Source organism: Peromyscus maniculatus, chromosome X (genome assembly GCF_049852395.1).
Source record: "Peromyscus maniculatus bairdii isolate BWxNUB_F1_BW_parent chromosome X, HU_Pman_BW_mat_3.1, whole genome shotgun sequence".
NCBI classification, from domain to species: domain Eukaryota; kingdom Metazoa; phylum Chordata; class Mammalia; order Rodentia; family Cricetidae; genus Peromyscus; species Peromyscus maniculatus.
The window spans coordinates 33,259,587-33,267,176 of record NC_134875.1 but is presented as its reverse complement, the minus strand read 5'-3'; the positions used below and the strand labels follow the sequence as shown (position 1 = coordinate 33,267,176).

The 7,590-nt window shown below is 38.4% G+C and overlaps 1 pseudogene; it reads left to right on the top strand.

The window, feature by feature from the left end:
* Positions 1–6,642: 6,642 nt before the first annotated feature.
* On the top strand, positions 6,643–7,089 carry LOC102921547 (ATP synthase F(0) complex subunit C1, mitochondrial pseudogene; annotated as a pseudogene).
* The last annotated feature ends 501 nt before the right edge of the window (positions 7,090–7,590 follow it).

The following is a 7,590-nucleotide window of genomic DNA, read 5'->3' as shown; positions in this document are numbered from 1 at the left end:
TCCCACTATTAATGTGTGGGGTTTGATGTGTGATTTAAGCTTTGGTAATGTTTCCTTTACAAATGTAGGTGCCCTTGTATTTGGTACATAGATGTCCAGAAATGAGACTACATCTTGGTGGATCTTTACTTTGATGAATATGAAATGTACTTCTCCATCTCTTTTGACTAACTTTAATTTGAAGTCTATTTTGTTAGATAGTAGTATTGCTACACCAGCTTGCTTCTTAGGTCCATGTAATTGGAAAATCTTTTACCAACCCTTTACTCTGAGTTGATGTCTGTCTTTGAGTTTGAGGTGTGTTTCTTATATGCAACAGAAGGATGGTTCCTATTTTCCTTCTCATTCAGTTAGCCTGTATCGTTTATAGGTGAATTGATTTCATTGATATTAAGAGATAGTAATGACCAGTGATTGTTAATTCCTATTATTTTGGGTTTTGGTGGTGGTGGTGGTAGTGTTTGTGTTTCCCTTCTTTGGGGTTTATTGGTATGAGGTTATCTACTGCCTGTATTTTCATGGGTAAAGTTAACTTCCTTGTGTTGGAGTTTTTATTCTAGTATTTCCACATAGGGCTGGGTTTGTGGATAGGTATTGTTTAAATCTGGTTTTGTCATGGGATATCTTGTTTTCTCTGAGTATGCTGATTTAAAGTTTTGCTGCATATAGTTGTTGGCCTGATATCCATGGACTCTTAGTGTCTGCAAAACGTTTGTCCAGGATCTTCTGGCTTTTAGGGTCTCCATTGAAAAGTTGGGTGTAATTCTGATAGGTCTGCCTTTATATATTACTTGGTCTTTTTCCTTTGCAGCTCTTAATATTCTTTCTTCATTATGTATATTTGGTGTTTTGATTATTATATGGTGAGTGGATTTCTTTCCTGATCCAGTCTATTTTGGTGTTTTATAAGCTTCTAATACTTTCATAGGCATGTCCTTTAGGTTGGGAAAGTTCTCTTCTATATTTTGTTGAATATATTTTCTGTGTCTTTGAGCTGGAATTCTTCTCCTTCTATTTCTATTATTCTTAGCTTTGTTCTTTTCATGGTGTCCCAGATTTCCTGGATGTTTTATGTTAAGAATTTGTTGGATTTGACATTTTCTTTGACCAATGAATTTATTTCCTCTATCATATCTTCAATGCCTCAGATTCTCTCTTCCATCTCTTACATTCTGTTGGTTATGCTTGCATCTGTAGTTCCTGCTCATATACCCAGATTTTCTATTTCCAGAATTTGCCCTGTTTGTGTTTTCTTTATTGCCTCTATTTCAATTTTCAAGTCTTGAACTGTTTCTTTCACCTGTTTGATTGTTTTTTTCTTGACTTTCTTGACTTTCTTTCAGGGATTTGTTGATTTCTTCCAATTTTTTGTTTGTTTCTTTTCCTCCATTTCCTTAAGGTAACTTTTCATTTACTCTTTGAGGGCCTCTATTATCTTCATAAAGTTATTTTTAAGGTTGTTTTCTTCTGTTTCATCTGTGTTGGGATGTTCAGATCTTCCTGTTGTAAAATCACTGGGTTCTGATGGTACCGTATGTGGTTGAATGTATTCTAAAATGTCATTCACCCATCTGGATGTGGGATAATTATAGGAACAGATGTTGATTCTTGTGATGTCTTTGTTGGATGAGTCTTTTGTTCCTTTTTTGTCTTTTGGCTTGAATGGCCAAGGATTCTGGTGACTGGCTGGTTGTCAGGTCAAGTAAGGTTGTCTCAGTAAGATTTGTGGGGGTTTGGGTGCCTACACTTAGCATATCATTCAGTTTTTCTGGCTGGTGTGGGCTTTACTTGTGCCTATGGGCTCTGTTCTTCCAACTGTTGTAGGTTGTTCCTGTACCTACAAAGTTTGATCCTCCAACTGGTGTGGGTTGTGCTTGTGCCTGTAGGATCTGCTGATGCTGTTGGAGAGAGCTGCTCATGAGGGGCTACTCTTCTTCCAATTGGTGCAGGTGGTGCTTGTGCCTCTAGGACCCCTTCTTTCAATTGGCGCAGTAGTGATTGTGCTTCTAAGGGCTTCTGACTTTGTGGTGGATGGTTAGCCAAGAGAAGTATGATGGACTTGGTGGGCTTTGGCAGCAGAATGGGTCTTTCTGGTTTAGGGTCCAATGGGTGGCAGCAGTGATAGTACAGACTGCCTGCAGGACTCTTACCTGCTGATTGGCTGCTGGGGATGACATGGGAGTGGGAGGGGCACGGGACATGCCCTGGAGCCTAGGGCCTAGCAACTGGGGCAGGTCAGCTGGGAGACCTGTCACTCACCTCTTCCTCCAAAATCAGTTAACTATTTTGAAAGAATCATTTTGGACTGTACATGAATGAAAGCTTAAAGCATAGTTAAACTCCATGATGGTCAACTACAATTCCTATAGATTCTTCCACAAAATCTCACTTCTTAGTCATCTGTTTCAGTGTGTGACAGGGCAAGACAGTACAGGGTTTCCTCCATCTTTTATTCTTGCTGAGGCCATTTCAGGTTTAACTAGAATTTTTTCTCCTTGATGGAGAATTCCATGGAAAATTACTCAAGTCTATTATAGGACCCAAGGCAAAGATGATCCAGCGAACTGCTTATCTTGGCTTCTGTTAAACTGCCTTCTTGTGTAATGCCTCCGCCCCCACCCCTACTTATCTTAGATTGTTAAACTGCTTCCTTGTGCAAACCATCATTTGACTGTTTAATCTTAGCTTTTGTTAAACTACCTGCTTGTGCAGACCTCCCCACTGAAGCTGCCAGCTGCTGAGTGAGATCAAGATGTTGGCTTTGCCTTTAAAAGCCCCTTGGTCTAAATGTTTGGGGTTATAGTCAGGACCCAAATACCTGAGTGTAGTCACAGCCAGCTGGAATAAAGGCTTTAAATTGGCTATAAACCGTCTGAGTGGTCATGCCTGGCAGACTTTCTGTGACAAATATTTATAATACATGCCTGCATACCCCGACTGTTTGGCATTTCATATGCCTCATCTTAATATTGAGAATTTCATCAAATTTTAAATTACCAAAACCTTCTCTGTCTCTTTCTAATAATAACGTTGAGTATTATAATCATTTTCCTAGAAAAATCCTTTTTCATTGAAAATCTATTTAACAAAAATCCTTAATTAAATAGAATCATTTCTGCATATGAGTTTTAAGATAATGAGATAAAACAAAATATAGACTAATTTAGTTTTAGGTGGTACAAGGGATCAAACCTAGGACTTCATACATACTAAGTATGTACTCTGTTACTGATAAGCATCTCTAGGCTCACTTATTTATATTACAATCATTTCTTAGGGATTCTTTTGACTTTGGTAGGCTTCATTCTTATGCCCAATATCTTTTCTAGCTATGACAAAGAATGAACACTATTCCTTAAAATAATGCTTATGAATCTGCAAAAGTAACAATGTCCAGTAGATTCTGCTCACTAGGAAAGAATGTAAACTCCAATTTTAGAATTTCCAAGAATGTGAGTTCAAAATAGAATTTCAATTCACCAATACAAGCAAGACTTTTAAAAAAATCCCTAAAATAGAGAAATCAAGTCTTAATTTTCTGTGTCTCCCCTGAGTAATGGTGAAGTTTCAGTAAAGAAAACCCTTAAAGCTTTTCAAAATATCTATTTGGATACTTTACTTAAAACCCCTCCAAAGGCTGAAAATGTGTATTTCTGAATGTTACATTTTACAGCTGCACTCACATGTATCTCCTAATAATTGTTTTGTTCATTTCTCCCTCTATCTAGTTCTCTTTTCTCATTGGCAGCCTTTTGTTTTCTTTTCGACAGGCCTGCTGAGATGACATGCTTTCAGTAATGTTCCACATTTCTTTTTTTTAATCAACCATATGTGTCCAGCATTAATAAGTGAAGCTCTAGGATTGTGTCTGCTCCCTTTAATGGAATACTTTTGTTATTAAAAAGAACAGAAACACCACCAGGTCTTGATGAAAATGAAGATCCTTTATGTTGATATTTATTAGATGCAATAATTTTAAATGGAGTGTTTGTGCACCCTCTCTGAAATTTCACCAGGCAAAATCCCCAGTTTGGAATGTCTTTACATTAATCAGCTTTCCCAGCAGCATAATGATACTAGAAATTAGGAAAGCAATGTAGAATTCTTAGTCAGATTTAATAGGCTCCAGCACTTTGCTAACACACTACAGTGGATCAAGTGAAGTTAATTATTATACAAGATTAAACCCCAACTAACTACAGTACATCAAACCAACACAAAATACTGAAGCTCAGAAAGAAGAAAAAACAAACATGGATTCTGGAGGCAAGACTTTCTAAACAGCCCTTACTTTGTTGCATATAAACATAATGGACTAAGGCAATATGAAATTTAGCTAGCATATTAAATTCTAAAAGTGAAATATAAGTTTCACATACTGTCTCCATTGGATACTTAACCTATGAACCTGAAGGAATAGATGTGAATTTTCATAACATTTCCATTTATTTGTAGATAGCTAACTTGTCTTCTGATGTTTGTCCTGATTTACATTTTTACCCACCAGAGACTCAACCTTTTATGATCATTGACCATTCTAAGAAAAATAAGTATCTGAGGAAGCCACAGAAGCAAATAAATGAGATTTCACATTTATGCACTGCCTGAGTCACTTCAAGGGAGCATGGGCAAAGCTTAGAACAGGTGTTTAATAAATAACTGTTGATAAGTTGAAAGCATATTTTCAATTCTTCAGTGACTGAACTGGAAAAAGAACATATTAGAAATGAGAAAAGTGTGACAAGGCACATGTATGTTAATCTGTATTTATTAAGAAATACTGATACATCTTTTGGTAGGATAACATTTTCAAATACAACCATTTCTTGCTGAGAATTCTTTTTTTTCTTTTTGCCCTTCCCTTCACTGCACAGTTAAATGACTCTGTGCTCTGTTTACTTTGGCAAACAAAGCAATAAGGGGTAAAAGGCTTCAGAGGCCTAGCAAAGAGCCCACAGCCTATACAACACTTGTAAGAAAACAGAAGGTCACCTCTATTGTCTCTTACTCGAACAAAAACAAAAAGAGGATTTCCCAGGATGACAGAACTAAGGGAAGTTAGAAGGAACAGCATAAGACTACAAATGTTAGATGATCCCAGAAAAAGGACAAGAAATAAAAGCCTCAGCAGCTCTTTTATTTCTAGGAGATAGTACATTTGCCCTCCATTTTCAAGTAAGGCCCTTGAAAGACAGTAACAGACACCAGAGACAAATGACTCTCACCTGTGGTTAAGCTGAAGGGACCATAGAGAACATCACAGAAATCTACTAGTCTTCATCGTGGTGTAAGAACAACTACATTATTTCCCAGAATGTAATTGAAATATATAAAAGCATAGCAAACCAAAAGAACCACAAGACTGATAGCAAGGAGCATCTCCCCTGATGGCTGTCTGTGGACTCTTGATATAGCTAGTATCATGGGCATGTCAGAAGATGGTTGTATGGGCAAATGATGTTGATGTGTTTGTTGCCTTACAGATCCTAGAAGAGTTGATCCCAGAAGAGTTTTCATTTAAAAAAAACAGGAAAATATACTTGGATCTATTATGAATAGCTATGTGAAAATTATGCAAAAAATCCCCAAATTAAATACTAGGCAGAATCTTACAGCACACAAAAAAAACAAACTATCATCACATAGTGGAATTAATTTTAGGAACACAAGGATTTTCATAATCTTTGCCCCAATAATTTATTGACAATAGAGAAGTTAATACTATATGCTTGAATTGTGGGAGAATATATAAGAATTTTGTGACAAGTAGTTGTCTCTACAAAAAGGAACTGGTTGGCTACTAAAACAGGATTGAAAGGGAAACTCACTATATAGAATGCGTTTTGTGCCTTTAAAAATGCATAAACTGCACAAATAAGATATATTCAAAGTAATTACTGTTAAGTTTTAAGTTGTATTGCCTATATTGTTTCATTCACTATAGCCTTATTACCTCATTACCTAAGGATACAGTAATAAACAAGGATGAAACCATCGGGGTAACAATTCAGAAAAGGTGGCCTGAGTGCAGAAATTTTACCTTCAGACATTCCTACCCAATGCTATCCTTGAACAGGCAGGAAGGTAGGGAAAGCTATATTTTTTAAAAGCTCCTAAGGTAATTTTCACCTAAAGCTATGTTTGAGGACAACTCAATTTTACTTTAGTTTGCTTGAGGGAAATGTCTAAAGAGAGTCTTAAGCATATCTATGACTGAAAAAAATCTCGAAAGGATAGAATGGTGCTTGTTCTCGTTGTTCACAACATTTAGGAAGGGATCGAGGACTGAATAAATGTCACACACGTAGAAAATCTGTTGAAATTCCTGAACCACAATAAAAGAACATCTTAGTCAGGCTCCAGACCTATAAACCCAGCTATTTAAGAGGCTGAGGCAGACAGACCCATGAATGAAAAAAAAATTTCTTAATTGAAAAAAAAGAAAGAAAGAAAACCAGACCCCAAGATTAAAGACTACCTGGACTAACAGAGTGAGTTCAAGGCTAGTAGTAACTTGGTGAGACTTTGTTTCAAAATAAAAAGTAAAAAAACAAACAAACAAACAAACAAAAACGAGATTGCTAACACAGACAGAGGAAAAAAAATGTTATTTCTAAGGCAAAAAGAATAGCCAGCCTAAAGCTGGGAGATTGAAAAATGCAGACCACCAAGGCACTGCTCGTTTCTCCAGTTCTGATCTGCTCCTGTACCAGGGGTCTAATCAGGCCTGTGTCGGCTTCCCTCTTGAGTAGACCAGAGGCCCCATCTAAACAGCCTTCCTGCAGCAGCTCCCCTCTCCAGGTGGACAGACGGGAATTCCAGACCAGTGTTGTTTCCCGGGGATATTGACACAGCTGCCAAGTTCATTGGCGCTGGGGCTGCCACAGTTGGTGTGGCTGGATCAGGGGCTGGCATCTGAACAGTGTTTGGTAGCTGGATTATTGGCTATGCCAGGAACCCGTCTCGCGAGCAACAGCTCTTCTCTTATGCCATTCTGGGCTTTGCCCTGTCTGAGGCCATGGGGCTCTTCTGTTTGATGGTCACCTTCCTCATCCACTTCGCCATGTGAGGCTCCGTGGGGTCACCCTGCTGTCCCTGATGCTTTACGTTTCTTAAGAAGAAGAAGAAGAAGAAGAAGAAGAAGAAGAAGAAGAAGAAGAAGAAGAAGAAGAAGAAGAAGAAGAAGAAGAAGAAGAAGAAGAAGAAGAAGAAGAAGCCTGACCACTTGACCACTTGGCACAGACACAGGTAGGCATCTACTACAATCCCCTGAAAATGTCCCCTCCATTCTGGTTGTCCCCCAAGCACCCAATCAGCTGCTTTCTAGGGACCACAGTCTCCTCTTTTCTTCCTTTGAGACCAGACAGACCCCCGATCCCTCCTCACCAGGGACCATCTAGCCCACTATCTGTACTCACCTACACACCCCATCCTACACAGCCCCACCCACTCTGGTTGCTTTATAGAGGTTTACCAGGGACCACCACATCATCCCAGCTCCTCTCTCTTCATCACCAGTTTTCAAACTACTCCCCAAAAGTGACTCTTTAAACCACACCCATGACCTGGAGACCCAGACTACTTCCTCCA